The sequence below is a fragment of the Tenrec ecaudatus genome, chromosome 10, assembly GCF_050624435.1.
Source record: "Tenrec ecaudatus isolate mTenEca1 chromosome 10, mTenEca1.hap1, whole genome shotgun sequence".
NCBI classification, from domain to species: domain Eukaryota; kingdom Metazoa; phylum Chordata; class Mammalia; order Afrosoricida; family Tenrecidae; genus Tenrec; species Tenrec ecaudatus.
Genome location: NC_134539.1, coordinates 72,595,769 through 72,623,409, shown reverse-complemented (window position 1 = coordinate 72,623,409; position 27,641 = coordinate 72,595,769). Strand labels below are relative to the sequence as shown.

The window sequence follows — 27,641 nt, the reverse complement described above, 5'->3', positions numbered from 1 at the left end:
GCTAACAGAGAGGTTGGGGGTTTCGACCCCCAACCTAGAAAACCATATAGAATAATTCTGCCCCATGAGGTCACTCACTATGAGTCAAAACCGATTCGACATAAACTACAGCAACAGTTTTTAAACCTAAGTGTCCCTTATTGTATTAGATACGTGTTCTGAGGTTTAAAGAGACGGTATGAATAAAAATAATTTACTGAACTAAACAGGGCTGCTATCTCCAAGGCTTTACCCCCCAAAGGAAACATGTTCAATTAAACATTCGAACATCAAGAGAAATCTCTATTAGCCCCTCATTACCAAATATCCAAATTTGAGAGCATTGTAACACCGTGGAAAATGAAAAAGGACCTAGTGGAACAATGGACAATAAATAGTTCATTTCAGTTCAATAAACAGTTCGTTTTCATAAAGTGAGAAGAGCTCACTCCTCTGCCAGAGGGAGAGGCCCCTATTGGTGCCAGTTTGGGCAGAGTTAACTTGGGTTGATGGTGTGTGTTTCACAGTACAATCTGACCAACTCTTCCTTAGGTAAAAGATATGTTAGATGAAGGAAAACAGGAAATCAGTACCTCAGATTTCATAGTTGATGAGGTTTGTTTGGGGTTTTTATCAATGAAACAAAGATTCCCCTGTTTGGGGCATTCTATACCTCCCGCCACCCTCCAAAAAATAGTTCACTTCCATTGAGTCGATTCTAACTCACGGCAGCCCCAGAGTACAGAGTAGAACTGCTTCTGTGGGGCTCTGAGACTGTAAATCTTTGTAGGAATACAGAGCCTCATCTTGTTCTCATGAGCAACTGGTGGTTTTGAACAGCTGATCTTGTAGTTCACAGCCCAATGAGTAATCACCACACCAGCACGGCTCCTCCTTCTACATCTCAGGGGTTTGAGAATTAAGAGGTTACTACTTTACCCCCAACTCAAGTATAAGTAATTGACTCAGGAACCAAATATGAGTCATAAGCCTATGTCTTTTGTGAAAACATTTCTCTTCAAATTCCATGAGATCAAAATGCCCACTTGTTTAACTTCTCTGAGTGAGTTATGGGTCACGGGCCTTACTTCCTTGCTGTGCTTACTATAAGGATTATTGTGGGAATCGGTGGAGACAGTGGGATAGCAGGGATTTTATAAACCTGAACGTCCTATACACAAATGAAGGATGATTATTTGTACTCTTACTTAAAGCCAAGGAAAGAATTTGCGCCAAACAACCTTTGGGTGACTTTGCTGACGTGGGAGAAAACCAAGAGCGCGCTCATCCAGCCAGGAGACTGAGTGGCTGCGGCCAGGGGATGGAGTGGGAGGGCTGGACTTGCAGAAGATGGGTTACGCATAGATGAAAAGAAAATTAATACTCGGGCCACAGTGAAATCTATGCTTTCCTTAAATTTTCCACAAAGCTCCAAGAGCACATTACAGAATGAACGTATGCTGAGTGAACCAGGGGCACTGCATGGAAATGTGTTCAGCACACAGGAGACTGGCTAACATCATATAAATGGGAATGTCTGAAAGGAGCCTCATTCAACCATCTTAAAAGTTGCTGAGGATTAAAATCCCATAGAGTTTAAAAACGGGTTCCCCATTAAGTCTGAGAACTTGATATTATGACTGGTAATAAGTACTTAAGAGTCATGGTGGTGAGGCTTTGGGTTACGAGTCACAAGGTCGAAAGTTCAAAACCAACAGCCTGCTCCAAGGGAGAGCAATGGGGCTATTTTATTCCAGTCAAGAGTTCCGGTCTCCAAAACTCACAAGGGCGGGCCTTGAGGGTCTCTGAATTGGCAGTGAGTGGTAGTGGTGTTTATTGTTAGAGAAATGTTAGGGTAATGTGTGGAGAAGGTAGATGCTCGCCTTGTCTAGGACACCTTGTTTCCAATCCTCTTGTAAAGAATAGGGTATCAGGTTTTCATTCTCTGAGTATAAAGCCTAGGATAAAAGACCACAGTGATTACTAGCCCCGCCACTGGTACGGCTGGATCACCTAATGCTGCTTGTAGCTTGGTCCTTTTTTTCTATGTGTGTCAGGATGAGTGTCAAACCAGCCACTTTGAATTCTAATCCTTTCTAACTGAAAACAACAACAACAAACTCATTGTCATCAAACCCATGCCAACTCATAATGACCCTGTAGGACAGGGTAGAATTGTCCCTGTTAGTTCCCGAGACTGAAACTCTTTTACGGATGCAGAAAGCCTAGTGGTTCTCTGGGAGCAGCTGGTGGATTTGAACTGCTGATCTTTGAGATTGCAGCCCAGCTTGGAACCACGGTTGCTGTATCTTCTTTTTTATTTTAATTAGTCATTTTACTGGGTGGGGCTCTTACTAATCTTATGACAAATCATCATCCACTTGTATGAAAGCACACTTATACATATGTTACAATCAACATTTCCCAAACATTTTCTTTCTACTTGAGCCCTTGGTATCGGTTCCTCATTTTGCCCTCCCTCCTCCACCCTCCCACCCTCATAAATCCTTGATCAATTATGTATTGTTTTTGTTATTTTGTGTCTTACACTGTCCGTTGTCTCCCTTCACCCACATTTCTGTTATTTACCCCCTGGGGTGGGCTATATATCCAACCTTGTGATGGTTCCCTCTTTCTCCCACTCCCCCCACCCCACCCTCACCGTCTCCCTATCCTCATGATATTGCTACTCCCTCTACTGTTCCTGAGGGTTTTAGCTGTCCTGAATTCCAAGCGTTGAGAGTGCTTATCTGTATCTATGTGTGTACTCCAGTCTAGCCAGATTGGTAAGGTAGAACTAGGTCATCAGAGTGGGGGAGGAAGCATTCAGGAACTAGAGGAATGATGTGTGTTTTGTCAGTGCTCTTCTGCACTCTGGTTGAATTGTCCTTTCCTTGTGGGCTTTGTTGCATCCCTGCTAGATAGCTGCTTGTTTACCTTCAAACCTTTGAGACGCCAGATGCCATATCTTGTAATAACTGGGCACCATCAGCTTTCTTCACCACATTTGCTTATGCACCCATTTTGTCTTCAGTGACATGTTGGGAAGGTGAGTATCAAAGAGTGCCAGGTTATTAGAACAAAGTGTTCTTGTGTTTAGGGAGGCCTTGAGTAGAGGCCCGAAGTTCATCTGCTATCTTAATACTTAACATATAAATATATGTACATTGGTCTCTATCCCTTTCATTATAAATTCATATATTTACATATATGCATGGCTATAGCTATACCTCTATTAATAGCTTTTGCTTCCTACTTATTTCCTTTCACCTTCCTCCTGTCCCACTATCATGCTCATGCTCCACTCGGCTGTCAGTAATTCCTCTTGGATACTTGACTGCACTTGATCAAACCCCACCAGGCCTCCTCCCCATCATTTTAAGATCTCATGTTGTTCCCTTATCCCTGAGTTTGTTGGCTCTTTCTTCCCCTCCCTGCCCGGTGCTCTCCCATGCCTCCCACACTACCCCCTGGACAACCGGTCCCATTGTTTTCTCCTCAGGATTGTTTGTCCTGCCTATCTTATATAGATGGATATAGGGTGAAGGAGAAAGAAAAAGAAAGAAAGAAAGAAAGAAAGAAAGAAAGAAAGAAAGAAAGAAAGAAAGAAAGATAGTTCCAGGTCTGTGTGCTGACCCTTAGGAGTGTTTTCCCATCAGGTCTGATGAGGTGCCAAGCCCTGTCTGTCCCCCAAGTCAAGTCTATTTTCAGGATTCCTCAGGGACTTGGTTACTTTTCTCCCTTTCCTGTCCTGTTCCACTCCCTTCACGTTTCCCCTCCACTGCATGGGAAGCAGACCAGGCACTCTTTCCGCGCAGTCTCCAGTGCTGGCCCCCATGGCGCTGTGGGTCAATGAGGGAGCACAGTGTCTCGTGGTGGGGCCCTGTGGTCCTCGCTGTGCGTTGGCTGCTCTGAGCAGGGATGTCATCCCTGGGACTTGGTGGGCCATGATGAGGTCCATGCTCTGTCTCTCTCTCTTTCCCTCCTAGTTCACACCCATGGGGTCTAGACAGCCCGTCACTCTCCTAGGGCTATATCTTCAGTGCTTGTTCTCTGTATTACATTCTTCTGGGGAGGGCGTTAAGATAGCTAAACATGAACCTGCCCCGTCATCCTCTCTGTTAGTTCACTGCTTGGTGCCAGTGTGTCGTCCTCAAGGCTTGACCCTCCGTGATAGGGTCTGGCCCCTCTCTCCGTTTCCTGTGGAAACATTAATAATACCTTCCCTGGGAACCACAGCTTCTTATTCTTTCCAAAGTGGGTTATAAATTCTCTTAATTTTAGAAGGATGATACTGTATAAAAAGTTAAGTCCAAAAGTGTTTCTATGGATCATATAAATATTACATTTAAAATATTTTAAAATGTGAAGCTATTTTGTCTTGACATCACCTCTATCTCTGTCTGCTGAAGGAGATGCATTCTTCACTCTACCCCTCCCCTGAAGAATGTTGCTCTATTTACCCCAAAAGCAGTTTGGGCAACTTTGAAGGGGTTCAAATCTGGTTATTTCCATGGGCTGGAAACTAAAAAGGAGTGAGAAGGGACCTATCAGGGCTGTAGGGTGAATGAGGTGGGATTTCCCAACACAGTTCTCATAGGATAGTGCTTGCTATCCTATGAACAATGAACAAGTGCAATGTCATGATGGGGGGGGGGGGGTTCCTCAGTCCAATTTTACCAAAGCAGTTTCCATTTCCTCAAAGCTTCTTCCTATTAAGGCCACTCAATTGTCCTTTTAGTCAACTTAACAAGATTACCCTTTAAGATGCGAAAGGACGGGCGCCATAACTTTCTAAAGCGATCTCTCTGCCTTGCGTTGAACCGACCCAAGTAGATCCCCTGGAAAGCCACAGTGTGGAATGCCTGCTTGGTGTTTGTTGGCGACACCCTAACAGGAAGGAGCCCTAGTGATGAGGTGCTTCGTTACTCACTGGGCTGCTAACTGCAAGGTCAGCAGTTCAAACCCACCAGCTTTTCTGTGGGAGAAACAGGACTTTCTGCTCCCGTAAATACTTATAACCTCAGAAACCTGAGGGAGCAAGCAATTTTGCTCCGTCCATTTGGGTTGCTATGACTCAAAATTGACTTGATGCAGTAGATTTGGTACCCTAAAGAGACAAGTGGATTACGGTGGGTACTTTTGCCTGCAGCCATCTACTGATCACAGAAACATGTTTAACTATGTTTTGTTTGGGGGGGAAAGTTCATGCATGTGTGAACTGGAACCCCAATATCAATACTCTGACTTCCCTCAGACATATTTGGCACTAACGGTAGTTTCACACATATCAAACATGTCTACGCACCAGCCCTAAATTCGTTTAACCTTCAGATGAGGGTTATGAGCTGGATCAACCAAAAAAGAACCCAAACTCACTGTCATTGAGTCAATGCCAACTCATAGTGACCCTATAGGACAGTAGAAGTGTCCCTAGAGGGTTCTAAGACTGTAATTCTTTTTTTTTAATTTTAACAATTTATTAGGGGCTCATACAATTCTTATCACAGTTCATACATATACATACATCAATTGTATAAAGCACATCTGTACAGTCTTTGCCCTAATCATTTTTTCTCCTCTTTTCTTTTTTTACATTTTATTAGGGACCCATACAACTCTTATCACCATCCATACATATAGATACATCAATTGTATAAAGCACATCCATACATTCCCTGCCCCAATCATTCTCAAGGCATTTGCTCTCCACTTAAGCCCCTTGCATCAGGTCCTCTTTTTTTTTTCCCCTCCCTCCCCTTTCCCCCCTCCCTCATGTGCCCTTGGTAATTTATACCTCGTTATTTTGTCATATCTTGCCCTATCCGGAGTCTCCCTTCCCCCCTTCTCTGCTGTCCCTCTCCCAGGGAAGAGGTCACATGTGGATCCTGACTGTAATTCTTTACGGGAGTAAAAAGCCCCATATTTCTCCCAGGGAGCAGGTGACGGTTGCAGACTGCTGACCTTGGGGCCAGCAAGGCTCGCCGTCAGCTGGGCATTGGTGCTAGTGTTAGTCCCACTTTACCACCGAGGGAAACTGAGTCACTGCAGTTCAGGAACTCGACCAGGCTAAGCTGGATTTGAACCTAGGCAGCCAAGAGTTTTAACCATTAGAGTGGATTGTTTCTCTACATGATAGATTCCCAAACTTATTCGGCCCGACACCACCTTTTCAGAAAAAGAAAAACAAGAAAAGAATGTAAGCAATCAACAAAAAGACGAACCTAGTGCCTGCCTGGCAATTACAAATGTTTGTGCTATGGGCATCGTCCAGAACCTGCTTGCGTTTGCAGCCTCCTCGTATTGTCCCAGCACCTCCCGGGGGAGATATTACCCACTTTGAATTATTAGCAGATGATTATATCTCTTTCTGTATGATAAACAAGTGTACCATCCCCCCCAAAAAGCTGAGAAGGGCCCACCTAAGAGAAAACAATGGAAAAGAACGTCCATTGCCTCGATTCTCAATGCAGCAGAGATGTGAGTAAGAACATGGAAATGGGCCACGGGAGAGTAAAGCTTTCATCTCCAAGAAACAAGCATCTGAAAATGGGTGGTTTAAAGGAAGAACATTTTTTACTCCTGACAAGCCAAGGTCATTTCAATTGTGATGGTTGTTTATCTTGAACTGGGGGAGCACGGAGTATCTGCAATAAGGTGTTCCAGTTGGTTTAAAACCAAAATAAAACTAATTTCTGATATAAAGGCTAGCTTCCCCATCCAGGCAACAGAAAATTCCCCTGGGGGCAGACTACTGATGGGTTTACGCAGGTGCTGGGATGGCCACAGAGGATCTCTGTGTAGTCTCTGCACCTGAGACATTTCCCCTTCAGCTACTGAAGGGGTTCTCCAACTCCTCTCGCATTGAGAGGTGCACCCAAAACTAGCTCTACAGGATAAGCAGGGAAGGGAACCACCGCTCACCAAGAACAGTGTGCTCCTCATAAAATCCAGTGACCCCTGGGACCTCAGGGCTGGGATGAGTAGACCACGTCGACTGCCTAGTAGATAGACATTCTGGCCCCTCTTAGAAAACCTGCGGCTGTTGGAGGCTCTCTTTAGGATTATCAGGGTATTAGGCCTCTCTTCCCTCAACTCTGGGCTCTGGTCACCAATTCTGCAGCCAAGGAACATTCTGTATCTTCCAGCATCTCCTTGGAGCTCATCGACATCGCTTTGGTAGATAGAGTGATTTTGAGATTTTAGTCACGATTGCATCCTTTCCAGTGGAAAGATGGTTGCCTCACTCCGGTACGGGATTGTGTGTGGAACACACTGGGTGTATCTATATTCCATTAGGTTGACGGGAGCGCTTTCTTTAAACTCTCGCCACTTGCATTTGGATCGCTTGAGGGTGAGTGTTTTATTTCATACCCAAGAGAATGTTTATACTCGGGAGTAGGAGCAGAAGGGAGTTTCAATAACAGATTGTTCTCTAAAAATAGTCGCTTGAGCCTTTCCTATTAAACTAGGTGTCAAGGCGTAGGGTGAGCAGAGAGGGCTGGTAATGTAAAAGCAACACAGAGTGTTCCTTGGACATCGTCCTACATGGGGGTGAAAGCCCAGGAAGGCAGATCTTGGAATTCTTCATGAGTTAGAGGAGAGGAGGGAAACCCAAATGCCAGGGTTTTTTTGGGGGGTTTTCCCCCCTAATTCTTTAAAAAGTAAGGATTAAAGAAAAACCCACTTCATCCTTAGGATGACTTACTAGCACTACATAAATGTTGGTTCTCCCTACCTATGTTCGGGGCCTGGATTAGTTTACCGTGGCTTCTGTCATGGATGGAAGGGGTTGCAGAAGGGGGAATGGGGAGGGCCTAAAGCAGTACTTGCTCAGTCACTTCGGTGAAATTGAGGAAGGATGGAGAGTGAAGGCAAAGTCCTCCTTCGCACCCTTCCGAGGCCTCCCTTGGGCCCTTTAACTGTTCTAATCTAGTAGATGACTCTAGACACGAAGAATTCAGGTTACAGTCAAGGTCAATCGGCACCGATGATGTCCAGTAGAACTTTCTGTAATGACGGAAATGTTCTATGTCTGTGCTGTCCGATATGGTAGCCACTAGCCAAGTGTGACTATTGAACACTTAAAATGTGATAAGAGTGACTGGGGAGCTGACGTTTACATTTCAAGTAGTTTCAATTCTAATAGCCTCACTGAAATGACTTATGAGTACTCTTTAGTTCCTCCCAAACTCTGCTTTTGTGCCAAATTCAGATGACCTAGTTGGGGTTGCTAACCACAAGGTCAGTGGTTCAAACCTGCCAGCCGCACCATAAATTAGTCCATAGGGCCAGTTCTACTCTGCCCAATAGGGTCACCCTGAGTCAGAACCATCTCAGTGGCAGTGGGTTTGTGATGCAGGGTCCCTATTGTAGAATGGATACAATTTACTCTCACCATTCTTTTGGATTCCCTGAGGGATGTGGGCCACTGTTGGGTTCTCTGTTGGCTTCAAGTGAGCCAGAGATATCAAGCACTGAGCTGGTCCTTGACTGTGTGGGACAATAGTCTGAGAGAGATCAACTGATATGAAAGCATTGCCCACATACTAAAAGGTTTGAGTCAGTGCTGCACCTGAGATTCTTAGACGACAACTTTACAAGTGGGAAAGCCAACTCACTGGTCTCAGGGACTTTATTTCACCCATCTAAAACCCTACCCCACCCATTTCTTCCATTTGTACCCAAACCTCAAAGCCAAATGGACTCTCATTGCCGACTCATAGCAACCCCATAGGACAGGGTAGACCTGTCCCTGTGGGTTTCCAAGAGTGTATCTCTTCAAGGAATTAGGAAGCTCCATCTTTCTCCTGAAGAGAGGCTGGTGGTTTTGAACTGCAGACCTTGCAGATCGCAGCCCACTTGTAACCAATACCCCTCAAGAGCTCCTGCAACTTGTACCAAGATGCAAAAAAAGAACAAATGCTTACACGACTCCATGATGTGTTTGTGGGATTGTGACGATTAGGGCCAATTTACTATTACAAACAGTTGCACACAGTGTAGCCGCCCACGCTGACTTTGTAAAAGCCAACACCAATCAGAGTCAGTCTGGTAACTCGCCCCCAGCCGGGTTTTCCCCTCACCACAGTGTTCTTGTTTTCCCTTTATCAATATTTTAAAATTCACTCATTACCTAGTGAATGTTATGTTGTTCATCGGGAAACCTTGGGTCTCTGTTCATGATACCCACTCAGGCCTGACAGCAAAAGCCCTCATCCCAAGGCTCCACACTCCCCATTTCTTGACCTCAACTTAGACCTGGAGTCCTAGGCCCTGGGTCCAGGATGTTTTTACTTGATCTAGAATGTTTATGAAATGAACTGAACCCACTTTTCTTTAGGAATGCTATTCCCTAGCAAGTGAAGAGGTTGGATGGCCCAGAGTCGATATCAAGGGAATCCCAGGACCTCTAGGGTTAGCACAGGGAGAGGAAAGCCCCTGAATTAGTCTTCACTCCAGTTTCCACTTAGCCAACATTCTTTGTGGGCAAGGCATAGAGCTGGGTCCCTATCTCTTAGCTTCTGGTATACCCATGGGTTGTGGACCCATACTTCTGGTACACCCATCCTTTACTTAACTAGGATTCACGTAACAAAGGAGATTGCCTTGAAATGCTGTGGAGAGGTGATCTGGGGCCCCCTCACCCTTAGCGTTTGCAGAAGTCCCTAAAGAGTAAACTTACCAGGCACAGACCAGTGCGTACAACTCACGGAGCTAGGATGATTTTGTCGTGATGGGATCCAGAATCTCTCCAAAAGACTTATTTAAGGAGCAACTTCAATCCCCGTTACAAGTTGCTCTGAGGACGGCATGATCCACTCTCCTGCCCCACTGAATGGGTCACCCACCAGACTGCTTAGAACATAAACAGCCCCAGAATTTACCATCTTATTGTTTTATGGATGAAAGAACTTGGTCCTCGAACCTAGTGTGGGGGGTCTGCTGAGGGAGTGCGGCGGGGTGGTGGGGTTGTGGTGGTCATGAATCCAAGCCAAAAGGTTTTGCTCCGTAGTCCACCTTCCCATGTTTTTTGTGACCTCTTGACTCATAGCTCCTAAACCACATATTTAATAGCCACGTCGGGGTTTTTGACAAGAAAATGACTACTGGTTGGTTCTTGTTGGTTAGAGTCAATCTGCCCTTCACACACCGGTCACATCCCATGGCCATGTGAGGGGCCCTCGAGGGTGGCTTTCAGAGGGTGTCTCTCTCTCTCTGACTCCCCAGCTCACCGTGCGACCTTGTGGAAGCCATTTGACAAGAGTGCCTTCAGCCCAACACAAACAAAACACACCTGCTCTGTATCTGACTGAGTGGGCACATGGGCAGCTGCAACTGATTAAACCGAATGAACGTTTGGCTGCAAACGGTCTTTCCTGGTGGTTATGTAAGCACGGGGTTATTGCTAAACGTTCTTCTTGTTTACGTTGTCTGTGTGGAAGCATTTGAACGTGCCATTCATTTTATGCAGCATGTTTTCTCTGCCTGAACGGTTATCTCTGAAACCCTGAATCGAGGCTGAATCTACTTTATGTCAGTGGTTCATATTGTCATGTGTGCAGGCGCCCGTGTTTGCTTTCATATGTTATTGGTTAAGCGTGGCTTTAGGAACATTCGGGTCTTTTAGAGACGTGTTGTTGGGTGCCACCAAGTTCCTTCTACTTCTAGTGATCGCATGTGACAGAGAAGGGTTTTTGAGGCTAGAATCTGTGTGGAACTAGATCGCCGGGTCTGTAAACCTTTCTAAATTAGAAGCTATGGACACACACACACACACACACACACACGCAAGCCAATGAAGAGCTACCTCACTATTTTAATCATTGTGTACCAGTTGATAAGATGGACGACAATTTATTAATCATGTCCCTACTGCTTTACACTCGTTTGTTTTATTTATTCTTCCCTAGGCTTTTAAGAGACAGAGGCAAAGGTTGTTGGCCTGAGTTTTTGATTTTCCTTTCATGTGCCTCATCATTTAAGTTTCCTTCAAGACCTTCAGGGTAACTTTTACGTGTCTCTTGATTGGGGTTCTCTGTCCTTCCTATCATAATAGGTAATTGTTAAAAATGAAGCTATTATACCTTATGACACTTTTTAAGAAAGAAGGAAGGCTGTCCTCCCCCGAAGCAGAGGTTGCCATTTGCTTGCAGGAGCGGTTGGTTTAGTCCTGTGTGAATTTGGGAATCTTGTTTGTTGACACGATCGGTTTCCTAGGTTACTCTGTGTCACTGCCAATTTGTGTGACTTGGCAGCCAACTGCTCTTCCTAAACAGTGTCTTGTGGCCAAATGCAAACCCAACATCGAAGAATGGAAACTATTGCAGAGCTTGTACATGCTCGGGAAGGCTTTAGTCCCAAGAGAGGTCTAGTTCCTGGTTAGTGAAAAGCAATGTGGAAATAAAGATATGATTTTTCCAAAAATCCTCTTAAGTACTTGCCTTGCACGCAAAGAATGAGACTTTTTACTTGGTATTAAATGAAGAATGACTTGGGACTGTGGGCTGGACTAGGTACCCTGACTCTTGGCATCCATTTAATATCCACCCTGGACGATGGATCCACTGAGGTAGATTTCTTCGTGTGTTTTCATATTACGCCTGGATAAGTGGGGACTCAATAAATGCTTGATTGACATCGGATTCACAGAGGGCCCTGCATGAAAAGCCCCATTCTGTTTGCCTCAGATGTTCGATTCAGAGAAGGCAGACTGAGCATAAGGTTTCATCTGAGTGTAGGAGGAGACCAGGGACGTGAAGTAATGTGGGTTTCTCTAGTGATCGACACTAAATCCGATATTGAGGTTGTTTATCTTGGGTTTGTGGCCAGTGGAGAGCCACAAGAGGAGCCTTTCTGGGGTGGGAGGGAATGGCGCAGTCATCGAGTGGAGAAGCTGACTTGGGCTTTTAATGTGTCACCAGGCGGGAGGGCGTGGGAGGGACTATCTTCTCCTGAGCCTTTCATGGAATGGTTTGTTTGATCTAATTTTTACAGTTGGTTCTGTCATGTTTCCATGCACCAACGCTTATACAGAAGAGTAGAAACAAAATTCTAATGCTACCACATTGCGGGTTTGTACGGGTGTTGTATGGTTTGTGTGTTTCCACAGATACCACCTTTCTCTGTAGATAAGCATAGACACAGCAACAAAATGTCCTTTGGAAATAATGTAAAACTCTTTAAACACAGGGAAACTTCCTTAATTATCCTTAGGCTTTCTTGGTCTGTTGGTGGTCTGAAGACTCCCATGCATCTCCTAGAGATTATAGAGGCTCCCTGTGGAGAGATGTAGCCTATCAGAGGTCTTAGAGCCATCACCTGAGTTAACTCCAGGTCTGGTCTACTGAGAAAACAAGCAGCAACAGGTCTTTTTATGGGGGAGCTAATTGCTCCTCCCAGGAGCATCCAAATAGGCAGCCAATTCAGAGTCACTTAATACTCACCCACCAGCTACTGTGCCCTTGCCAGGGATTCTTGTTTGGGATTATCTCCTTTTCTAGTGGAAATAAAAGATATCCTGCCTGAATACAACTAGATTCCAAATGGCTTAGTCCTTGAAATGGGTGTGGCTTTGGGTCCAATACAAACAGCAAAAAGAAGGAGCAGATGGTTACAGACTTTCAATCTTGCCTCTTGATACAGACCATGAATGTTCAGAGATAAAGAAAATGGAGCTTTTAATAACCACATCAAATGGTTTTTATAAAGTTCAACTAAGGCAGTGTGAGAAGTAATGTCATGTGAACTGAAAAAAAGCTCTATGGATTAGAATTGTGAGTTGTTCTAGAATGAAAACTTCTTTAGTTCCAAAATTCTTTAAAAGCTGCCTTCAAAAGCTGTTTCATTAAACTGGAAATAAGTTTGTAGTTCATGTATTAGAAAATGTGGTGAAAACATGAGAACGTTCCTTGTTTTTCTCAACAAGTATTTATGCTTTTTATTTAATTCTTTCTGCTTTGGAGTGTTACTTTTAACCTATGCGAGAATCATGAGGTACTCCCAATATTGTTTATAAAAATCTTTTTATCCAAGATTTCAAAGATCTGGCCAATCATCTATCTAAGGAGAAAGCCAAGAGCTCCTTTGTTTTATGTGTGCAGAGTCTGCTACAAGTGACTGATCAGATTAGGGTTATGTCTGGCATGTGTACTGTCAGTTGTCTGGTTAGAAACAGGGATGTTCATGGTAGTCATTTTGGAAGGAAAGAAATCCCCCTTTCTTTGAGATCTATTTTCCTCTATCTGATTCTGTCTTGGAACTTAGTATAATACCACCTATAAATCAAAACGTTCTAATAACACCCCCCGTACACACACACACACACACACACACACACACACAGAGAGAGAGAGAGAGAGAGAGAGAGAGAGAGAGAGAGAGAGAGAGAGAGAGAGAGAGAGAGAGACTTGAAAATATCTCAAAGTATAGTTTTTTAAAAGCTACCATGGAAATCTTCTAGAAGAGGTTGTCTACTGATGGTAAATCATATTTGTGGTCCTTAGCATTGCCCAGGAAACTCGAGGCATTTTATCTTATGAATCGAATCCAGAATAGGCAACACAACTAGCTTTTGAAATTGATCTGTGGCCATTATTTATCTTCTCCCCACAAAGGCAAATCAGATACAAATTCAACCACAAATGCCTGGTTGTGGCTTGTCCACTTTCAGCCCGTGCACCTTTCTATATATTCCTGCTTTGTGGAATTCTCTCATTTTATTTTATAAGGTTATATTTGTTGGAGGATGATTTTTTTGGGAAAATGGTGCACATTTCCTAAGATAGTGACTATTTGTTCTACACCCAACACAACCAAGGACATGGGGATCCAGGGGGAGTTTTGCCCTTGGATGGAATCAGCTTGCCAAGCCTTGGCGAGTCCTGTCTGAGGACTGCCCACAGCCTGCTCTAGTGAAGAGGAATCACACATCGCCAAGCCAGGAACAGGTTGCAAGGGTAAAGCTGGTATTTCTCTCGCAAAGAAGCCAACACACTCCCAGTCGAGCCTTGCGTCCCACCCGCTGGCTTCTTGTCCTCTCTTACTCGTGATGTCCTCTTTCTCCTATCCCTGGTCACAAACCAAAGCCCAGCCTGCCCATGACCTGAGGTCAAGACTGACATGACTGCCCTTCAGTCTCCTCAATTTGCAAATGATTGCTGTGGGCCCAATTAGCCATGGTTATGGAGGGAGCTCTCTAGCCAGACACCGTTAAAATGTGAAACCACATGGAGAAGCATGTGCCTCTAGTCCAATAGAGGTGAGCACACTCCTACTTTACTCCTGCTTCACGAGACATGTCAGGCAAGGTGAGCAGGAGTTGGAGTCAATGATTTCTCCCATCTGATCTCAATGAGCCACTGAGCCTCTAAAATAAGACAAAGATGATCGACATCTAGCCCCCTCCCAGGGGGACAAACAACAGAAAAGTGGGTGTTGGGAGACAGTGGTCAGTGTAAGACATGAACAAAAAAAAGTTATAAATTATCAAGGGTTCATGAGGTGGGGGGAATTAGCTGATACTAAGGGCTCCAGTAGAAAGAAAATGTTTTGAAAATGATGATGGCAACCTATGTACAGATGTGCTTGACACAATGGATGGATTGTGTTAAGAGCTGCAAGAGCCTCCAATAAAATGATTTTTTTTAATGTTAAAAAAAGAAAAAGAGAATACTTACCTGGCAGGGGAGATACCATGATCACGAAGGTGGTTTTCCCAGGGCGAGGCTTATCCATTGCACTCCGGATGTGTTGACCCCTGCGATTTCCCCAAATGTGGGAAACTCGACTGCATAATTTGTGGTAGTGGGGGACTGCGTTCGCGCTCTCCCCTGAAAAAAAAAAAAAGAAAAAGAAATCCAACTTGGTATTCCATCCCCTGTGTCTACCCTAATATTTTAAGTTGTCTTTGGCTTCAAAATACCAACTGGAATCTCCTTCCCTCTCCTCTCATTCTATTAACTGTGTGCCTGATTCATGAGCTTGGGGCCAGGGGGTGGGCATAACATAGAAATATTTTACACAGGCCCTCAACGGCCAGGTCTGATATGTCCACCTCCGATTTGGTCACTGTCCTATATTGTGGCTTGGTCATAGTCCGTGACGAGTTACTCCCCAGACAGCTCTCGCTCAAGGTGATCTGACTTAGATTATCAGAAAGGAGGAAATAATGTCTTAAGGGTCTGTTGTATGCACTGAGTGTCCCTGGGGCCTACAAAGTCGATGCTCAAGAAGCTTTGTTGACTGGAGGGGCCCAGAGCTGGTGCCACCTCATCTTGTGTTGAGCTTCACACAAGCACAGACCCATAGGAACAGGTAGGTGCCTTTCATTGTGCACTTCTCTGTGTGCTACCCCACCCCATGCCCACCATGAACACATCTCTTCCTACCGCCTGATTCCTGTCCTACATTGATTCTATTGAAGTGTCATGGTCACTTGATGAATAATCTAAAGTCACGCTTGCAACTTAGTAAGCAAACCATGTGAAGTGAGTGGAGGTTTCCAGTTATTGATATGACGTCTTGCCACTACAATGCAAATTGCACCCAGAGATCTTTGAGAGCAATGATGTTATGTCCATATTTGAACCTAAGAGACTTTCAGCTCTACCAGTGAGGAGTCCATGGAAGGTAACTTTCTCTGATATTAATATTGGTTGGGGGGAGGGCCATAAAGTCTGGAAACAGATACGTGCATGAAATCCACGACAGGGATTTCTATAATCATGAACTTTACTGTATGTGAAGTGGTAGTAATGGGGAAAATGGGCTTGTGTTAATAGAGAACTTTATTACATCTAATTCGTACATGATTCATTATGTCCCACCTTCTACAAATATTGATACTTGAAAGGGACAATATGACACCCAAAGTGTATGCAAACACATTACAACTGCACTACAAGGCCCCTTGTCACCACAGTGATGTTAGTCCTGGAGATTTCGAGTTCCAAATTCTGGAAAAGCACACTATCTGATATTCTCGGAAACAATATTTCCATCCAACCACCACCAAAGAACTTTTACCTAGAGGATCAACACCTTCTAAGGACAGCAAGTCTACACCATTTGAACTGCTTCCCCTAGACTCCAAGGGCCAAGTTCACTGCATCAAGGGGTGGTGCCAACTGTGAAGACGTGAGCCTTAGAGGATGAGGTTGCTCATTTCTTTTCTTTTTCAAAAAAGATTATTTTACTGGGGGCTCTTACATCTCTCATAACACTCCATCCATCAATTGTATCATATTCGTCCATATGCTGCCATCGTCATTTTCTAAGCATTTACTTTCTATTTGAGCTCTTGGTATCGGCTCTTCTTTTTTCTCTCCTTCCCCTACCCTCCCACCCTCGTTAGTCAATCACAAATGGACAAGTACAACATGCATCCACCGAGGTAACCAGCCCAGTAGGAATGGAAGAAAAGTCACTTATCTGTTGAAGTACAGACAGTCAGGTGGGGAGGTGGGGGGCAGACCAAACCCAAGGAGATTCCTCATTTCATAGGGTCTTTCACAGCTTCCTCAGAACATCTTACCCAGGGAGCTATCCAAGGTGCTGTCTGAAACTCCTTGCCGTCCTGAGATGTCCCATTGTTGAGATGTAGTTCTGCCTCTCATGGGCCTAGCTTTCCTGACTTTGACTAGTTTTAAAAAGAGCTGTCTTTCCCAAATTGGAATTTTCAGACCACTACTTGCTTCCAAATCCTGGTGCATTTATAGATTGTCCTCAACTAACCCTTTGCCTGCTTCTTGTCTTGATCTCTGCCTAGCATCACACAACTGTCTGTCCTAAAATTGATCCCACTTTCCCCAACGTGAGTTATGTGTGCTTGCAACACAGGTTGGTAAAGCAATAGAATTCAGAAGTTAATCAACAAAGGTTATTTATATTTTAACTTTACCATGTATACATACAGGAGAAAGACAGGGCTTTCCACTCTCATAAATACTTGCAGTCTAAGAAACTCACAGGGGCCGTTCAGCTGTCCTATAGGGTCCCTATAAGTCAGCATCGACTCAATGGCAGTGACTTTGTTTTGTTTTTATTTATGTGTATGGCATCAGTTGTACACTGTTGAGGGAAAAAAATTCTCCAATGAGAAAAACTTTCTTTGTGCAGAGGTTAAAAGGGCAAATAGAAATATAATTTTTGTTTTCATTTATAATCTTTCAGGACCTTTGTTAAGGCAGCATCAAATACCCAGCTACTGTTGACAGTACCAGTGTCATTCTGGAAATGTATGCTCATTTGTTAGCATCTGAAAGAAACAGAACTGGCTCAGCCTTAACCTTAGAGCTTAATTTTTGATGACAGAGTGAATCTGTTCTTCATCGTCATCATAATGATTCAAGCTTACATAAAATAATCTTTATGCTTTCATAAAGGTAAGTGTCACATTTGATTTCCACTACAAGGTGTGTGTTGTTGTTAAATAGAAGCAGCCGCAGCAGCAAGTTCACAATACTCAGAGCACTGTGGATACCTGTCAAGTGTTGTGCAGTTGATTGTACAAGAAGTGCTCTCTGTTTTCTCAGCTTTTCTACAAGGACCACATTGTCTCAAGGGAGAGAAGCAAACAAACCTCCAATCACACCATGCTCTGTTCTGTGGAGCTATGAAGAGGTGGCTTGCCTTGATTACTCCCGGTGGTGTTTGTATTGGCATTGCAAGCAGAACTAATCACCATGGACTCATCCACATTCCTTTCCCTGGCCCCTGTGTGACCAATGACCCGCATCTCCAAGACAGTTCTCAAGATGAGGAATGCATACCATAGCCATTAACAACTTTTTATGTCTGTGTAAAGCTAATGAACCCTCTGTGGAGTGAGTTCTGGCCCTTGGTTTTTGACCAACTTCTAACACAGAGCAGAAAATATTAACCAGGCTCCACATTCTTTTGGGGCCTAACTGAACCTTTACTCCATTTAGACTACAATGTAAACAGAACCGGCGTGGTCAGTTAATCCATTTCAACAGTGCAACTCATTCTTCCCACAAAACCTTCGGAGAGCCTGAAATATAATAGAGATAAGAGGAAGCTAGTCCCACGAAGGGAAGGTTGGTTCTCAATCCCCATTGCCCTCCTGTAGCCTGAAGTATTTCAGGGCTGTCCCAGGCTCTGTTGGAGAATTGCTGACCCTGTAGTTCCTTTATTTATTCCAGATGGGGAAACCGAGACTGGAAGGTCCACTCCCCTTTCAAGGATACCTCACCTAAGTGAGGGGAAAGCTGAGACAAGTAGCTAGTCTCCTACCCATGTTCTTCATTCTGGTTCAGTCTCTTCAGTCTTTATACCTTTCCCTGTTTCTCATGGGGAACCAGGATGCTGTGTACTCACTTTGAGTCCTGTATTAACAAGACTTTAAACTCAAGTAAAAAATTCTCTTCATTTAAGCTGACTTACACTAAAGATTATTTTTAAAAATCACTGTTATCAGTCAGTTCGGACTGACCCAAAGTCAGTCTGATAACTCACCTCCACCTGCTTTTTCTCCTCCTCATTGTTCATGTTTTACCTTCTCCCCAAACTCACTACCTTTGAGTCAATTCCAAGTCATAGGGACCCTATAGAACAGGTCAGAACTGTCCCTTTGGGGTTCTGAGACTGTAACTCTTTATGGGAGTCAAAACCTGCATCCTTCTCCCATGAGGTAGCTGGTGGTTTTGAACTTCTGACCTTTTAGTGAGCAGCCCAGCATGTAACCCACTATGCCACCTCAAGGTAAAGAAAAAAATTCAGAAGTGTCTGACTTCAGGAGTATCCAGGGGCTTGCAATGTGCCCTTGAGCTCAATCTCTCTCCCTTCATCGTGTTGAATTGGCTTTCTGTTGTACTGGATTCATTTTTCAGACCCCTGGAAGCTGCCCAGATTCACCATTCTTGCGGGGGATCATTGCAGTGGGAAGGAAGTGTCTCTCGCCCAACCCAAACAAAACCCCAGTTCTGACTCATAACCACTGTGACAGGTTTTCTGAGGCTATAAATCTTCCTTGGACTGAAGGATAGCCTCCCTTTCTCCAGTCAGATGGCTGATGGCAGCTTTTTGAAGCATTTCGATTGGGGCTCCATGACTTCCTGGAGCCTCATTTTCACTGATGCTTTAAGAGGTGAATGAACTTCTCTGTTACCTGTGATTCCTCGTCAAGTGCTGCATCTTGAACTGGTTGGAGGTCAGCTCATTCCCTTTAGTGACTGTGCATTCTTCCTGCAGTCTTCTGATGCTTCCTGCATCATTCACTATTTGCCCAATATTGCAACTTAAGGATTGAATTTTCAATATTGCAACTTAAGGATTGAATTTTTTTCCTGTGGTCCTTTCAATTTAAGATATGCTAAGCATGCTCTTCCCTTTTGGTTTTCCAATTCTAGGCCTTTGCACATTCCATTACAATAGTTGGTTTTGTCTTCTGGACTACCCCTTGAAATTTTCCCTGACGCTCTTTGACATTACCGTGTCCTTCATTTGTGTTAGCTACTCTGTGATGAAGAAGGAGCTTCAGAGTCTCTTCTGACATCCCTGTTGGTGTTCTCTGTTTTTTCCCTGTCATTTTAGTAAACTTCAGCTTTCTTCATGTAAGATGTTCTTGTTGTCATCCCACAACTCATCAGGTCTTTGGATATGAGTGTTCAATGTGTCAAACCTGTCTTCAGGTGTCCTCCAAATTCAGGTGGGACAGACTCGAGATCAAGTTTGGGCTCCCATGGGTTTGTTTTAATTTTCTTCAACTTCAGTCTGAACTGAGATATGAGCAATTGATTACCTGTTTCACAGATAACTGCTGACATTGAGCTTCTTCATTGTTTCTCCCCCCAAATGTGGTTGATATGATTGCTGTGCATTCCCTCTGGAAAGTCCACATGTATGGTTCGCTTTGGTGTTGTTAGTGGGTTGGGGGGGGGAAGATATTTGCTATGAACAAGTCATAGGTCTCACAAAATTCTATCATGCAATCTCCAGCTTCATTCCTATCACCAAGGCCCTGTTTCCTTTCTTTTTTAAAAAAAAAACATTTTATTAGCAACTAATACAACTCTTATCACAATCCATACATCCATCAATGTGTAAAGCACATTTGTACATTCATTGCCCACATTATTCTCAAAACATTTGCTCTCCACTTAAGCCCCTGGCATCAGGTCCTCATTTTTTCCTCTCCCTCCCTGTGCCCCCTCCCTCATAAACCCTTGATAATTTATAAATTGATATTTTGTCATATCTTGACCTGTCCGACATCTTTCTTCACCCACTCTTCTGTTGTCCATCCCCCAGGGAGGAGGGCACATGTAGATGCTTGTAATCGGTTGCCCCTTTCCAACCCACCCTACCTCTACCCTCCCAGTATCGCCACTCTCACCACTGGTCCTGAAGGGATCATCACCCTGGATTCCCTGGGTTTCCATTTCTTATCTGTACCAGTGTACATCCTCTGGTCTAGCCAGATTTGCAAGGTAGAATTGGGATCATGATACTGGGGGAGGAGGAAGTATTTAGGAACTAAAGGAAAGTTGTATATTTCATCATTGATATATCACACCCTAACTGGCTTGACTCTTCCCCGAGACCCTTCTGTAAGGGGGTGTCCAGTGGCCTACAAATGGGCTTTGGGTCTCCACTCCACACTCCCTCCTCATTCACTATGCTAAGATATTTTGTTCTGATGATGCCTGATACCTGATCCCTTTGACACCTCATGATCACACAGGCTGGTGTGCTTCTTCCATGTGGGCTTTGTTGCTTCTGAGCTAAATGGCCGCTTGCTTATCTTCAAGCCTTTAAGACCTCAGATGCTATATCTTTTGATAGCCGGGCACCATCAGCTTTCTTCACCACATTTGTTTATGCACCTGCCTTGTCTTCAGCAGTTGTGTCGGGAAGGTAAGCATCATAGAATGCCAATTTAATAAAAGAAAGTATTCTTGCATTGAGGGAGTACTTGAGTGGAGGCCCATTGTCCTTCTGCTACCTTAATACTAAACCTATAAATACATGCACATCGATCTATTTCCCCACCCTCATATATAAATATATTTGCATATGTACATGTTTTTATCTAGACCTCTATAAATGCTCTTTGCCTCCCAGCTCTTTCCTCTATTGCCCTTGACCTCCCTCCTGTCCCACTGTCATGCTCAGTCCCCACCAGGGTTTCAGCAATTCCTCTTGGTTACATTACCTTTGATCATGTCCTACCAGGCCTCCTATACCCTCCTCACCACTGATTAGGATCACTTGTTGTTCCTTTGTCCCTGGGTTTGTTAACACCACTTCCTTTCTCCCCACATCCCCCTCTCCTATGTCCCCCGAAACTGTTGGTCCCATTGTTTTCTCCTCCAGATTGTTCATCCAGCCTATCTTATTTAGAGAGACCTGCGGAGATAATAACATGCACAAAAACAAGACAGAGCAAAACCAAGCAACAATATACAACAAAACAACAACATACCAATGACAAAACAAAACAAAACAGGAAAGTTAGTTCAAGGACTATTTGTGGACCTTTAGGGGTGTTTTCCAGTCCAGTCTGTTGGGGCACCATGCCTGGGCCCCAAAGTCCACCTTCAGCATTCCCTGGGGACCCCGTCCCTCCATTCCCTTGCTGTTCTGTTGCACCCCCTTAGTGTTTTGCCTCATTATGGTTGGATCAGTTCAAGTGCAATTCTTACACTGTGTCTCCGGTGTTGTTCCCTGAAGGGCTATGGGTCAGTGAGGGACGCCATGTCTCCTAGTGGGGCTGGCCATATGGTTCTCTCTGTGGACTGGCTGTTCTAATTGGGAGCATCATCCTCAAGGCCTGGTGGGCCAGGATGTGCTCCACTCTCTCCTCCTCCCCCTTCATCTGCTCCTGTGTGCTCCGATGAGATATGTTCCTCTCCTGGAGGTGCAGATTCAATGCCCTTCTTTGAAATAAATTCTGCGGAAGGCCCTGTTTTCTAACTACTGTTCCTTCCTCTTTGTTTCCAACTTTTGCAATCCCATCACCAATAGTTATTAGTGCTTCTTGGGTGCATGTTTTTTTCAATATCAGCCTGAAGACATAGGTAAAATTCTTCACTTTCCACATCACTTGTCTTTAGCACTTGGTACATAAATTTGAATACTAGTTGTATTAATTGGATTTCCTTGTATATAGATCAGTGTAATCCTATCAGAGACAGCCTTATACTTCAAGATAGATCTTGATATGTTCTTTTTGGAGATCAATGCAATGTAATGCAATTCCTCTTGAATTTGTCAATACCGGCATGGTAAACAATAGGCTTGTCCGACTCAAAATGGTCAATACCTGTCCATTTCAGCTAATTAATGCCTCAGGATCCATATTTGTACATTCCACTCCATTTTTAAATGACTTCCAGTTTTTCTAGATTAATTTGTGAATTCATACAGTGTACCTTTCAATTGTTAATAGATACTTTCAGCTGTTTCTTCTCATTTTGCATTGTGCCCAGCAGCAAATGACGGTTCCCAAGGGAGTGCTCCCACAGGCTTTCCTCCATGCCTGTCATTATGGTGGACTCTGTTTTGAGAAGGCAGCTCTTCCTTGGCCATATTTTGGGTGCCTTCTCAATGGAGGGACTCATCTTTGGGCGCTATATCTTACAAGTTTCTTCTGCATCCATGAGGTTTTCCATATCTCACTATGCTCCCTTACTGCCCATAAGCTTTTCCACCGTCAAGAGGTCAAAGGGCATATTGCATTGGGAAAATCTGCTGCTAAAGACTTCTTTGAGGTGTTGGGGAGCCGTGGTGTCCCTTTGAGGACGTAGGTATGCCAGACCCAGCACAGGGCCTTTTCAGTCACTTCCTGTGTGTGAGGGCTGGACAGTGAGGAACGTGGCCTGGGGAAGAATCGGTGACTTTGAATTGCGGTGTTGGTGAGGAACACTGCAGGTGCCACGGGCTACCAGAAGAACAAACAAATCTGTCATGGAGAAAGTGCCGAATGCTCTTTTCCCACATGGAAAGTGAGACCGTCTCCCTCACTTTGGTGTGACCAGTCCCTGGAAAAAGAAAGCATACTTGGTAAAGGGCAGAGGCAACCAAAAAAGAGGACGATTCTCAAGGAGTGGTTTTGACACAGTGGCTGCAACTATGGTTTCAGACCAAGCAATTGTGAGCATGTCGCTGGACCCCGCAGGGCTTTATTGTGTTGTACACAAAGGGCTACAAGTTGGAATGGACTCAATGGCCAACAACCTCACCAACAACACCGTGCTAGAGAGGTCATGAGAGTTCAGGTCAGGAATCACAGGACATGCATTCTTGCCATCTTAAAAGGAACCTTGGCTGAGTTAATATAACGAAGGAGTGTGGAATCTAGTAAGCGAGCTTCTACATTAACTGAGAGCCAATTGGTCAAAGGCCTAAATATTAAGATAGAAGCATAAGTCTTAAAAAAAAGACAGTATAGGAAAAAATTTTCTTAATGCCATATCACATTTCTCAACTGTACTAGAGAATCCAACTACATAGACTGAGCATGACAAACTAGGCATCATCTGCCAGGGAAATGCATATTGAATTTATGTTCTCTGAGGACAAAAATTCATTTTTCCCTTAGGGAGTGGAGGGTGAAATCTTTATTGTATACATTTGAGAAATGCCTAAGTATGAAAATTCTTTTTATGTTAGAGATGAGATGGTAGAGGAGTTAAAGATAGTATTCCAAATCAAACAAATATAGGTTTCAATCCCACAGCTTAGTTGCATTAATTCCCTTGAGATGCAGTTTTCATAATTTATGAAATGGGATAATAGTCAAATATTTATCTCAAAAGTATTACTGTAGAAATTAAGTGGAATTTGGAATATAAAGTTCTTAGCACTATTCCTTGTATGTACTTATTGCTGGAAAAAAAAAAAGAATGGCTGATGGGTTTGAACTACCGACCTTTTGGTGAGTAGTTAAATGCTTAGCTGACAGCGCCACCAAAGTGAACCTTCCCCACAGGGCTTCTGGACAAGGCTGTAATTCTTGCTAAAAGGAGCCTGGTAGAACAGTGGTTATGAATTGGGCTGTTAACCGAAAGGTCACCCTTTCAAAACCACCAACCGCTCTGTGGGAGAAAGACAGGACCTTCTACTCCTTTAGTGAGTTACCATCTCAGAAACCCACAGGGGAAGTTCCACCCTGTCCTATAGGGTCACTGTGAGTCAGAATGGATTCAATGGCAGTGACTAAAATTTTTAAAAATCATTTTATTGGGGCTCATACAATTCTTATCACAATCCATATATATATATATATATCCATTGTGCAAAGCACGTTTGTACATTTGTTGCCATCCTCATTCTCAAAATATTTGCTTTCCACTTGAGCCCTTGGTATCAACTTCTCATTTTCCCCCTCCCTCCCTGCAACTTCTCCCTCATGAACCCTTGATAATTTATAAATTATTATTATTTTGTCATGTCTTACACTGTCCAACGTCTCCCTTCATTCACTTTTCCGTTGTTCATCCCCCATGGAGGAGATTATATGTAGATCCTTGTAATTGGTTGCCCCTTTCTACTCCACCTCCCCTCCACCCTCCTGGTATTGCAACTCTCACCACTGGTCCTGAGTGGTTCATCTGTCCTGGATTCCCTGTGTTTCCAGTTCCTATCTGCACCAGTGTACATCCTCTGGTCTAGCCAGGTTTGTAAGGAGACTTGGGATTATGATAGCTTGTGGTTGAGGGTGGTGGTGTGAAGGAAGCATTTAAGAACTAGAGGAAAGTTTTATGTGTCTTCGATGCTACACTGCACTCTTACTGGCTCGTCCTCTCGCTGTGACCCCTCTGCAAAGGGATGTCCAGTTGCCTACAGATGGGCCTTGGGTCCCACCCCTCACTCCTTCTCATTCACAATGATATGAGTTCTTGTCCTTTGATGCCTGATACCTGATCCCTTCGACAACTTGTGATCACACAGGCTGGTGTGCTAATTCCATATGGGCTTTGTTGCTTCTGAGCTAGATGGCCGCTTGTTTACCTTCAAGCCTTTAAGACCCCAGATGCTCTATCTTTTGATAGCCAGGCACCATCAGTTTTCTTCACCATACTTGCTTATGCACACATTTGTCTTCAGTGATCGTGTCAGGAAAGTGAGCACCATGGAATGTCAGTTTCATAGAACAAAGTGTTCTTGTATTGAGGGAGTACTTGAGTAGAGGCCCAATGTCCATCTGCTGCCTTTATACTAGAATCTTTATAAAGGAGCAGGTTACTGTATCTTTCTCATGTGGAGCAGCTTATGCTTAGAACTGCTAACTTTTTGGTTGATAGCTGAGCATCTAATCACTGTGCTTCCAGGGATCCTTCACTTTCCCAATAGCTCTAGCAAAATTCTCATAATTTAACTTCATTTGCCTGAGTTGGATCATGTGCTCATCTCTGAACCAATCACTGTGGACAAAGAAAGGTTTTGAATAAGCTGATTGGTTGACAGCTGGGTCATGTGTCCACTCCTAGAAAGGGGCTGCTGGAGCCAGTCCCACTCAACTACTTTGTGGTAGTTGCATAACTTCATGTCAACTTGATAAAGTGTAGGGGTGGGGTCTTGCCTTTCAATCAGGTCACAGCCTAATGCTGCCTCCTCTTGGGAGTTGCCTTATCATGAGGATTCTGACACTTGTGGACTTGATCTAGACCAGGCTGGGATGTGTTCTTGATCTCCAATTGCCCTTTGATATAAAAGTCTTTCTTACACATCTATGAGTGTCCTTGGATTTGTTTCTCTAGTCAACCCGGCCTAATACACACTTGCACTGAAAATAAAGACCAGTAGGCTCCCCAAAGAAATCTAGGTGGCTGTTAGCAAGAATTTTGTGGGGAATGTTTGCCGGGCAGGAAAAAGTAACATGCTTGTATCTCTACTGCAACATCCTCAACTCTTCATTTGTTTCCGAGGCCAGCACTCGAAAGGACTGACATGCTTGAGAGGTGAGCGGTGAGACTCACATCAGAACTGCCTTCACTATTGCCGCTTTTGCTGGACACCAGCGCCTCTGTGTTCTGGATGTTTGTCTTTTGTTGTTGAGAAATTAGGGAGGAGGCAGAGATTTCTTTCTAAAAAGCATAGAATTTAAACAAAAAGCCAGCTCACTGCCATAAAGTCCATTCTGATTCGTGGAGACCCTGTAGAACAAAGTAGAACTGCCCCTGCAGGTTTCTGTGGCTGTGAATCTTTATGAGAGCAGAAAGCCTCATTTTCCTCCCATGGGTCAGCAGGTGGGTTCAAACCACCAATCTTATGGTTAAGAGCCCAATGCATAACTCACTATGCCACATGGGCTTCTTTAAACACACCTTAATTTGGAGGAGGAGATTTGGTATGTGTTCAGCTAATCCATTGCAAGAGTTAACACACTTGAATGTGTTTGGTTGTAGAAGGGCAAAGCCAGGTCAGGCCAATCCCAGCAATGTCTCCACAGGGTGACAACCCTGACTTGCTCTGCCCTCCTACTTGAAAGTGCCACCTGCACTGAAGGGGAGCACATTCGAAGGCCTTTGATAGAATGGAAGAAAAACAGTGGAAGTAAACTTAAAATAATTAAAGAGACCAGGCTTACTCCTCCGATAGAGACTGGCAGAACCCCCAAGATGATGGCCCTTCATGACCCTTCAGGTGTGGAACTAAACTCCTCCCCTTTGTTTAATTTTCAGCCAAACAATAGAGACGTCTAAAAGAGGAACAATAATGCCACCAAAAAATGAAAATCCTATCATTGTGAATGAGGGGGAGTGCGGGGTGGGGACCCAATGCCCATCTGTAGGCAACTGGACATCCCTTTGCAGAGGGGTAGCAGGGAGGAGATGAGCCAGTCAGGGTGCAGTGTAGAATCAATGGGACATACAACTGTCCTCTAGTTCTTAAATGCTTCTTCCCCACTCACCCCCCCACACACTATCATGATCCCAGTTATAACTTACAAATTCGGCTAGACCAAGGATGTACACTGGTGCAGATAGGAACTGGAAATACAGGGAATCCAGGACAGATGAGCCATTCAGGTCCAGTGGTGAGAGTGACGATACTAGGAGGGTGGAGGGAAGGTGGGGCAGAAAGGGGGAACCGATGTCAAGGATCTATATATAACCTCCTCCCTGGGGGTTGGACAGCAGCAAAGTGGGTGAAAGGAGATGTTGGGCAGTGTAAGACATGACAAAATAATTTATAAATTATCAAGGGTTTGTGAGGGAGGGGGTAAAGGGAGGGAGGGGGAAAATGAAAAATGAGGAGCTGATTCCAAAAGCCCAAGTGGAAAGCAAATGTTTTGAGAATGATGAGGGCAACGAATGTACAAATGTGATTTACACAATTGATGTATATATGGATTGTGATAAGAATTGTATGAGCCCCCAATAAAATGATTTTTAAAAAGAGGAATAATAATGCTAGTAGGGTGTGGGCACCTTAAAATAATCCACCATTTGGTATCAAAGGGACAGCATTTCCCCAATGACAATGCTCAGAAAGGTTAGGAAAGAAGGAGCAATTGAAACAGCAGGAGACCCAGGGAGGATAAATGATGTTACTTCGAGTGGCTTACATTGATGAGATGAAACAAGATGTGTACATTTTGTTGTATGTAAAATGGATGATCTATTCTATAAGCTTCCACCCAATTCACAATAAAAATGTAAAGTAAAGCAAACAAACAGACAGTGCAGGCAGGT

At 44.0% G+C, this 27,641-nt stretch overlaps 1 protein-coding gene and 1 non-coding gene across 2 annotated transcripts in view; both read left to right on the top strand.

Moving 5' to 3' along the window:
• The window catches only part of MAMDC2 (MAM domain containing 2), a 205,021-nt gene that overhangs the window by 36,070 nt on the left and 141,310 nt on the right, over nucleotides 1–27,641 (top strand). The window lies entirely within an intron of this gene.
• On the top strand, nucleotides 14,650–14,813 carry LOC142460433 (U1 spliceosomal RNA). Its single transcript, XR_012786639.1, has one exon. It is a non-coding gene; the product is annotated as a U1 spliceosomal RNA (small nuclear RNA).